Source organism: Grammomys surdaster, unplaced genomic scaffold (assembly GCF_004785775.1).
Source record: "Grammomys surdaster isolate TR1022 unplaced genomic scaffold, NIH_TR_1.0 125739, whole genome shotgun sequence".
NCBI classification, from domain to species: domain Eukaryota; kingdom Metazoa; phylum Chordata; class Mammalia; order Rodentia; family Muridae; genus Grammomys; species Grammomys surdaster.
The window spans coordinates 457973-468407 of record NW_021620571.1 but is presented as its reverse complement, the minus strand read 5'-3'; the positions used below and the strand labels follow the sequence as shown (position 1 = coordinate 468407).

General features: G+C 45.3%; 1 protein-coding gene across 2 annotated transcripts in view; it reads right to left on the bottom strand.

The window, feature by feature from the left end:
* The window catches only part of Chd9 (chromodomain helicase DNA binding protein 9), a 217271-nt gene extending 207099 nt beyond the window's left edge, over window positions 1–10172 (bottom strand). For both annotated transcript variants that reach the window (XM_028788235.1, XM_028788239.1), the window contains exon 1: window positions 10024–10172. The gene's annotated coding sequence lies outside the window, so the exon portion shown is untranslated. The remainder of the gene's footprint in view (window positions 1–10023) is intronic.
* Between the last annotated feature and the right edge of the window lie 263 nt (window positions 10173–10435).

Genomic DNA, 10435 nt, shown 5'->3' with positions numbered 1-10435 from the left:
AAAAAAAAAAAAAAAAAAAAAAAAAGAAAAGGTCTTGCCCTGTATCTGAACAGACTAGCCTTGAACTCAAGATACTCTGGCCTCAGCACCCAAAAGGCCAGGAATATAAGAATAGACCACCACGCATGGCTAAGAATGCTAGCTAGCTAGCTCTTTTGTGAGTCAAAAGCAATATTCAGCAGCAGCAAACTTAGGGAGTGCAAGGCCTGAGGTTCAGTCCCTAGCTCTGAAATCGAAACAGCAACACTAAAAACAAACAAACAAAAAACCCCAGCAGCCCCTGCACATCATATGTAGGTCAAAGCTGAATGATAACAGTCATTAAGGGCTTAAAACTGTCATTCGGTGGCCAGGGAGATAGCTCTGTAAAAGCGCCTGCCATGTGAGTCTGAGGTCCTGAACTTGAGCCCTAGAACCAGAAGCAAAAGGTGGGCACACATCTGTAAACTCGGTGCTACCAGAAGGTGGAAGGTGGTGACAGAAAGCATCTTGGAGACATCACAGCAACAGAAACAAGAGAGACCCTGTGTCAATAAGGTGGAAGGGAAGAACCAGCTTTGGCACAGACTTCTTCACATACGGGGTGGCTTGTCCATGCCTACACACATCCACACTTGCTCACAAATAAACTGAAAATACAACAACAAAACCTCCCTTCAACACTCCCGCAACGCTGTCATTTCTACCGCATCACAATAAACTGCTTCTCTTATTTTTGGAGACAGGGTCTTAAGTGGCCAGGCTGGCTTTGAACGCACAGGTAGGGATGACCTTGAACTTGTGATCTTCCCACCTCCACCTCCCACGTGCCGGAATTACAGACATGGTTTTGTGCTGAGCTGGGGATAGAACCCAGGGCTTTGTGTATGCTGGGCTCGCACTCTAACTACATCCTCAGCCAGCAAAGCACTTCTCAGTTGCAAAAAGTTGCTGCTCGCAGTTCCACATTTGGTTAAAATGTGTGATTTGCCAGTGGAAGCCGCACATACAACATCCATGGTTACCAATCTGCCAAAGTCCTTAAGGAAGGGACAGGATGTGTCTCGAGACAAAGCTGGCCAAGCAAGGCCTGGAAATCAAATCAAGACTTGACAATGAGAAAAGAGAAAAGCAAGCGGACGGGCAGGCTGTATTAATGAACGCTGCGAAAATAATAGGCAGACAGAAATAATACGGTAGATGCTCTAGAGTAGCGCCAAGGGACGCCTCTGAGAGCCTGTGTTGTCTCACGTTGTCCAGGCTAATGGGAACTCTGGAAACTTCGTTAAGCATCACAGGCAACTCTGAGGTCTGGCCAGAGCTTCCAGGAAGTCTCTCTCTTTACCCTTTCCACCCTCCTTACCTTTTCTCCCCCCTGTGTGTTATATGCATATGCTCATGTGTGTGCATACTTATGTGTGCAGGAGTGCTTGTCTGCGCATGCGCCTGCTGAGACCAGCGCTCCACCTTGGTGGTCTTCTTCCTCCACCGTTCTCTATCTTACTTTTTAAACCGTAAATATCATCATCATCTTCATCATCATCATCATTATCATTGGGGTGGGGGAGGGGTGCATGCCATGGCACCATGTGGAGGTCAGAGGACAACCTTGTGGAGTCCGTTCTCTCCTTCCATGTTTTACAAGGGTTCCAGGATTGAATTTAGCTCCTCAGGCTTGGATTGTCCAGGCACCTTCACCTGCTGAGCCATTTCACAGCCCTTCCACTTAATTAATTGAGGCAATGTCTTCCCTGAACTTGGAGCCAAGCAAGCTGCAGGGATCTGCCCATCTGCATATATCCTCAGGGCTGGCGTCACACACATACACACACGCACGCACACACACTCGATGTCTGGATGTCTGGCTTTGTTTGAGGGTGTGGGGATCCAAACTGAGATCTTTATACTTGCACTGCAGGGACCTGAGTCACTGAGTCACCTCACCAGCCCCTTCAGGATACTCATGAGAAGGTTTTTTTTTCAGGCTGGTACCTGGAGTAACAGGAAGAAACTAGGTCAGTAATTGACCAGTCATGTCTGTCATGAGCACAGGGGTGGGGAATTCCTCCAGGAGGGCTGCAGCTCTGAGATCTTCTTAGAGGGAGCAGAAATCTGAGGCTGTCCTGGATATGAAATCATCTGTCTTGCCCACCTTGGTTTGCTTCCATGAATACCAACCTTCTAACTAGAATATGTCTTTCCATGTGGCCTTCTGTGTGGAGGAAGAGGAATGTGCTGACGAGTTAGCAGAAGGGGTTCAGGCTGTTTCCCAGCTCCCTCTCCCATTGTGATTTAATGTTTGTGGTCTGGCTTAGTCACCAACCTCTGGCAAGTTGGATTGGTCCATCCCTTTCTGTTGGATTACCTCCAAGTACACAGAAGAAGCTCCTCTCCCGGCTTGCAAAGTTTCTGGACCACCAACCTCCAGCCTGGTATGATTTGGACCAGGAGGGAGTTCTCCATTATGGATAAGTATGGCTCCTTCTCCTATTTTAAGGTGAAGAGAGTGCTGGGGCCTGAAACCAAGGCCTGGCACATGACAGGCAGGTGTTCTACCACCGAGTCTCTCCCTCGCCTTGTCCTCCTTTTGACTTGACTAAGCAGTGAGCCTTGGGTACATCTATGACCCAGGCATAGTCATCTGCCCTGACCCAAAATGACCCTGAAAGAAAGAACAAACCAATAACAAAACCAACATTGTCAGTTTAAGAGAAGAGAAGAAGGAAGGAGGAGGCCCTGTGCTTGGGGGAAGATGCCAAAGATGAAGGACAGAACAAACGGAAGGAAATGGTAATGATCGAGCTATAGCAACAAAGATCCAGGAGGACCTGGCATCCTGTCACCAACTGTCAATCAGGACTACTGTGTTGGAAAGGAGAGAGATTATTCTTGAAGGCTCCAGGAGAAAGCACAAGAGCGAAGAGGTAGCAGGTATAGAGTGAAAAAAAACAAACATAGACAACAACAGAAAAACAAAAACAGAACCAAAAACAAAACCAGGGGGCCTTGCCTGCCTGGTGGCACACACGTGCAACAGCCTAGTACTTGGGAGGCAGAGGTAGGACTATTACCTCAAGTTCAAAGCCAGTCTGGGCAATGATGATAAGAAATAAAATAAAGATAAAAACTTATAGCCAGGTATGGTGGTGATCATTTAATCCTGTTACTTGGGAGTCAGAGATTAACAGATCTCTGTGAGTTTGAGGGAGCCTGGTCTATATACCAAGTTCCAGGCCACCAATGTCTACATAGTTTGTTCTGGGACAGTTAGGATTACATAGTGAGATCTTGTTTCAAAAACAAAACAAACAAACATATATTATTATTATTCCAAGACAGGTTTCTCTGGTTCACCCTGGCTGTCCTGGAACTAACTGTAGACTAGCCTGGTCTCCAACTCACAGATCCACCTACCTCAGCTGGGATTAAAGGCGTGAGCCACAACCTCCCGGTTTAAATTTTTTTAAAGGAGTATTTTTTTTTTCAGTTGCAACAGAGGAGGGAGTTCATTGGTGGAAAGGTAAAGGGGAGGGCTGAGGTAAGCCAGGCCCTTCCTGAGCCCAGGCTCCCAGAGGGCAAGAAGGGAGAGAAAGGAAGAACACTTTTAAAAATCACATTTTACTTCAGTTATTCAAGTATCACTTCCCCCTTTCCTTTCTCTTTGTCAGCTCTGTGAAAAGCAGCATACCACCTTACTAAGCTCAGTCTCAGGCTGGTGACCGGCTCAGGAGTAGAACATGGGCGAGCATTTCAGAGGCCCTAGGTTTGAAACTAGGCCTGGTGGTCTAGCCCTATAATCTCAGCTGCTGGGGAAGCTGAGTCAGGAGGATTCCAAATGCAAGGCCTGTCTCAGGAAATGTTTAAAAATCTGTTTGGATAGATTAATATTTATCTATTAATCTCTATTTTTATCTATCCAGCTGAAGAGTACCTGCCTAGCATGCACGAGGCCCTATATTTAAGCCCCAGTGTGAGGGCAATGGTAGGGACTGGTTGGGGTTCACAGTGTTTAATCTGCAGTTCTGGAGGAAGACCACCTGAGTTTATCCCCAGCCTGTCCCTTCCTCACTCTGTAATTCCAAGCACAGCTTTTTACCTCCTTCAGGTGGTTTTCTCAGAAGTGAAATGGGGCTAAGAACAGTATGCTGTTTAAATAGTCTTTAACCCTGATGGCTGCAGTAAAGACGGATTGAATTGTACACCCAAAGTATTTGGAAGGGTGGCCAGCAGGAAACTATTTTGCTGCTGGTGGGATTGTAAATTAGTGCAGTCGCTATGAAAAGCAGTATGGAGGCCTGGCATAGACTTATCAGACAACCCAGCAACCCTGCTCCTGAGTACATATCCAAACAAAGGGAAATGGGATGCCCAAGAGACATCTCTATCCTACAGCATCGTTCACTCACGGTGGCCCCAAGGAGGGATCAACCCAGTGTCCATCCATGAACAAGGGAGTGAATGAAATGTGGGCAGACACACGAGAAGTAAAGACAAAAAAGAAAATCTGGTAGACTATCACTCAGTGGCAAAAGAAGAACAAAAATCTTGCTACTTGCTGGGTGTGTGGAATACAACTGTAATTCTTGTTCTTGAGACGATCTGGGCTATGATAAAGTCAAGGCCAGTCTGGCCTACTGGAGACTCAGTTGAAGTGAATTAATTGACAAGTTGTGGCAGTGTGGATGAGCCTGGAGGATATTATGTTAAGTGAAATGTGTCAGATACCAAAAGGCAAATATTATGTGTTCTCACTTGTATATGAAAGGTAAAATATAAAGTTAGCGCGGTGTAAAACAGTGGTTTTTGGTGAGGTGGGGAGGGTAATCAGACAGGAGGTGGAGTGGGTACAGGGATACAGCTACACAGGGGACATGTCTTTTGGTTTGTTCATTTTGTATGCATTTGATTTATTTTTGTTATTTTAATTACATGTATGTGCATGCATGTATGTGTGTATGTGCATCTGAGTCCAGGTACCTGTTGGGGCCGGAAGTGTCAGACTCTCTTGGTGATTAGGATTAGAGGAAGTTGCAAGAAGCCCTATGGCTTGAGTGCTGGAACCCAACTTCTGTGATCTGAAATAATAGGCTATGTTCTTCATCACTGGACCATGGTTCAGACAGGGTCTGTTTTTCATCTGTTTTCAGACAGTCTCACTGTGTAATCCAGACTGACCTGGAACTTCTGATGTAGATCACACACACACACACACACACACACACACACACACACACAGAGAGAGAGAGAGAGAGAGAGAGAGAGAGAGAGAGAGAAAATCATCACATACCATAAGAATTTGGACTAGTATACCATGTTTTATAAACACACTCAGTTTCTATGTGGCAATTAAATAGGCAGGTGAACCTATATGTGCTATGATTATAGCACATTCCTTTAATCAGTAAGAGGACTGAGTTCGAGGTCAGGCTGGGCTTACATGGGGTGGGAGTGGGAGAACCTTGGAGAGAGGGAAACAGGGAGACAGAGAAAGAGAATCAGAGCTGATGTGGTGGCAGATGGATCTCTGAGAGTTTGAGGCCAGCCTGGTCTACATAGTGACCCCTTGCCTCAAAACAAACAAACAAACAAACAAACAAAAAACCAGAAAACGATGACAAAGAAAAAGAAGAGGAAGGAAAAAAGAATGCCCTACTGCACCTGGTGCCTGGCAAATTCTTATATCAGCCATGTTTTACAAATTTTTAAAATTATTTATTTTATACATATGAACATTTTTGCCTCCATGGGCTTGCCTGATGTTTACAGATGTTAGACTGTTAGAAGATGGTGTCAGATCCCCTGGAACTGGAGGTACAGATGGTTGTGATGTGCAATGTGGGTGTTCGGGACTGAACCTGGGTCCTCGGCAAGAGCATCCAGTGTTCTTAGCTGTCCAGACACTACCCAGCCTATCTTACTATTTAATTTCATGTTGCTCTTTTAATTGTTCATTTCATTGTATTAGTGTTTGGTCTGCATGTGTGTCTACCTACCATGTGTGGGCCTGGTGCCCTGAGATGCCCTGGGATTGGAGTTGCAGGTGGCAGTGAGTTCCCTGTGGGTGCTGGGAATCAACCTCCCTAGTATGGAGGCATAGTCATCATTCCTCAATTTCAATTGATTAATTCATTAATTGGGGTTTTCATGTATATATGGGCATGCATGTACACATGTGGAAGTACATCTGTATGCAGGAGCCCATGCATGTGCTTATATGGCATGTCATACCCAAGTTGACATCAAGTCTCTTTCTGGATCATCCTCCAGTCTCTTGCTGAAACAGGAATTTGCTGGTTCCAGTTAGGCAGCTTGTCTTGGTGCAGGTCTCTACTTCCAAAACTCTGGGATTACGTAAGGCCGTTAGGTTTGTCCAGCTTTTTTGTTTTGTTTGAAACTGGGTCTCACTGTGTAGCCTTCCTTGGCTGGCTAGAAACTAGCTATGCAAACCAGGCTAGCCTCAAACTCAGAGATCCACCTGCTTCTGCCTCACGAGTGCTGAGACTGAAGGGTTGCCAGTCTGAACTCCAGTCTTCAGGCCAGAGTTCACCTACCCCTATTAATTATTTCAAAAGAAACTTTGTATTACTTTTATATTCACAACTAAGTAACACTTGGCCTGTGTGGATAGTAACTGTAAAGATAAAGATGAAACAATGTTTTAAAATTGTTCCTCTTAAGGGAGTTAGTTCAGTTGTTACTGTTGTTCTTGAAACAGAGTTCCCACATCTTGGCTTTGAAGAGGAGGGCACTGTCTTGGTTACATTTGTTTCGCTCAGGTGGGGAGCTTGTGCAAAATTGTAACGACTTTAGCAATGTTATTAAATAACCACATTTACTCTGGCCTGTTAAACGCTCCACTGGAAGAGTGAAGTCTTTCAATTAAAAAGGAGAAAAGCCACGTGTCACAGAAGTATTCTAGAGGGCTGGGAGGATAAGCTCTTGTTTAACATGTGTGAGGCCCTAGAACATTCTAGCATGTCCCTGAGCCTTCTACTAATTGACTGCCATCAGAGAAAAAAATCTGGTAAGCCGAGGAAGTGAAAGAAAGGCCTGTGTGGTAGAGCACATGCTCCTATAAGAAAGGTGTCCTGAGGGTGTTGTTGAGGCAGGCAGGCAGGCAGAGCAGGAGGGACATTGTAGATGGGGAAAGCCCTTCCTATCCTGCTCACCATCTCCAGTGCTGCCCGAATCATCTTACAAGATACCTAGCCAATGAGAAGGACCCCTAGAAGTCAGACACCCTGTGTAGCAGATGCTTTGGCTGACTCGTGCCTTCTTCCAGAGCATCCAGAGGCTGTGGTGCCTCCCACTTCCTTCTGCCGTAGGTCATTTTCTAGCCACAAAGTACACCTAGCATCTGCTCAGGCCAGATGTGTCCAAGATGGCTTAGCAGCAACCCTGAGCCAATGGCAGACTCCAGGGGAAACCCCCTAGGCGACCTTGCCTCTTTATGGGTCACTTCCGTCTTCTCTTCAGCTTCTAAGATTCTGGATCAAGAGCCTGCAAAAAAATCCCAGCTCGTATCTGCACACTGCCCATCCTCATACAGACAGCCTGTGAGCTTAGAAGAATTTTTTTCCATGTTAAATGTTAAAAAAAAAAATAATAAAGGGTACTACTTTAAGATACATTTTAAAAACTCCATGAAGCCAACCTGGTGGATGGCGCATACTTATAATTCCTGCTCTTTAGGAAGCTGAAACAGATCACCTGACCCCAGGAATTTGGGCCATCTTGCAGAAAAGCATCTGGTGATGGTGGGGTTGTGGGTAGGGGCTGTCAGGGGAAGGAATTTGGGGGCATTGGTAGCTCAGTGGTAGGGAGGTTGTTTAGCACAGGAGAAGCCACTGAATTTGTCCCTAACACTAAAAAAGAAAAATATTTTTTTCATTTGTTTGGTTTTGAGCTTATACCCAATCTGGCCTTCAACTCTTTGGATTCTCCAGCTTTAGCTTCCTTGGAGCAAAGATCATAGGTATAAGCCGACATGCCCAGACCCCCGATGTTTTTAAAGCCTTCGTTTCAATTATACTAAACGCAAACTTCAGTGACTATACAGCTTTCCTGGAGCACAGCTAGACTCTTCTTTGTCCACCTCTGTGGAACCACTTTCACCCTACAGTGGCAGATGTGGCTAACTGCAACTGGAATGGTTTGCCAACGTCAAGATCTTCACAGAAAAGTTGGCTGACTCCTGGGTCATAATCAGGGACAAAGGGCAGGCTCAGGCCTGGCTACTCACGGAAGGGAGAACTGAATGCCAAGCCCAGGCAATTCAGGGACATCTTGAATCACAGTTTCTCCTTCCCTGCTGGCATATCTGTGTGCCAGCGTTCCATGCCGGAGGCAGTAATCACAGAGGCTTGCTATGAGCCACTGATATCTTTATATCAGGAATACTTTTATTTTAAAAAAAAAAAAAAGAAAACGTGACTTTCCTGCTTGGTGTCCTGTTAATCTCATTGGTGTCCTGTTAATCTCTTTCATGCTTGGTGGCTCTGCTACAGCTTAGTCATTGGTGTCTCTCTCAACCAAACCAAACCTCCAGCAGTACCCTGAGATCTGACCCAAAAGTTTGCTGAACACAACGTAAGACAGGCTGTAGGGGTGGGAGTGAAAAACTGGTGTGTGTGTGTGTGTATACACATGTGTATGTGTGTGTTTGGGGTATTGCTACTTACCAGCAAAGTCCATTTTTAACAATATGACTTTTTTTCATTATAACTTCCTAAGTAGTTCAGGCTGTCTTTGAACTTGTGATCTTGCTGACTTTGCCTCCCAAAGCTAAGGATTAAACTCATAAATCCTAATCCCAGGAATCCCGGCTGAGTAAGTTTTAAGTATTTCTATTATCTATTTACCATCTATCTATTTTTAAAAAGATTTTACTTTTTGCTTTTTAATGTATGAGTACATTGTCACTGTCTTCAGACATACCAGAGGAAGGTATCTGATTCCATTATAGATGGTTGTGAGCCACTATGTGGTTGCTGGGAACTGAACTCATGACCTCCTGAAGATCATTCAGTGATCTTAACCACTGAGCTATCTCTCTAGCCCCTCTCTATCTATTTTTGAGGCAGAGTCTCTCTGAGTAGTTCTGGCTGTCCTGGAACTTGCTATGTCAACCAGGCTGGCTTTGAACTCACAGAGATCCACTTGCCTCTGTCTCCGAAGTACTAGGATTAAAGGCATGTGCCATCACACTAGGTGAGCAATTCTTTTAATAGCATAGGGCATTGATTCTGTCAATCTGTCAAAGGTGGAAATGATTCAGGCCAGCCTGCCAGGATTACTGTGCTAATTGGATGAATTAAGATCTGGCCACCACGCCTTTAATCCCAGCACTTGGGAGGCAGAGACAGACAGATTTCTGAGTTCGAGGCCAGCCTGGTCTACAGAGTGAGTTCCAGAACAGCCAGGGCTATACAGGGAAACCCTGTCTCGAAAAAAAAAAGATCTGGCCACCAAACACAGAGTCACCAGCACCCTCTGACCACCACACTCCCTGCCCCTTGGGTCAGCAGAGATCTCTAACCTTACCCTGATCTTGGCTACTTCCAGATCCATTTACACATTTTCGATTTCTAGCTAGGATATCTTGTCTCGAACTTTATCTATACCCTAGGTCAATGCACAACCTTGTTGCATGTCTATCTGTTTAAAGATCTGTGGGTTTGTAGTGCTAAAGATGGAACCCAGGGCCTTATACATGCTAGGTAAAGTCCACCACCAGTCTACTTTCATATTTAATATATGTTGTTTCCTTAGCATTGGACTCTGCCAACAGCACTGCAACCCTTGTCTGAAGAAAGGTTTTCCAACATAAATTCTACCACAAAACACATAACTGACTTCCGAGCTTTGGGACATCAGTGAGCATTCTGGCACCAGGATCAGGGAGATTGCTATCAACCAAGTCACCAAGAAAAAGTACACACACTTATACACACACACACACACACACACACACACACACACAAAATCATGGAGCCCATTAGACCACAGAACAGATACTAGTTTATGCAAATAACCTCTACTTACGATGGCCCTCAATACCCACGAACCTACTGGAAACAGAAAATATTGTAGGCTGGAGGTACATCGCCTGCACCCAACCTGTTGAACATGCTAGCTCAGCAACAGGGCACGCCGGAGCCTGTAGGTGTTTCCTCCTCGGATCACATGGCTGCCTGAGAGATGCAGTTCATTGCTGCTGCCCTGTATAATGAGAAAGGAACCTTCTGCAAGCTGCTGGCCCAGGGAAAGACTAAGATTGAAAGTAAAGTTTACAATGGACAGAACGCATGTGGCTTTCGGATCCATAGAAAATCCAGAAAACCAGAAGGGAAGCCATTATAAGCCAACCATTGTCTGCAGATGGACAGCTGAAGAGAGATGACAAACCTCTCCTTACTTGACCTCAGCTCAGGACAGGAGTGTTGGGTGACAACTT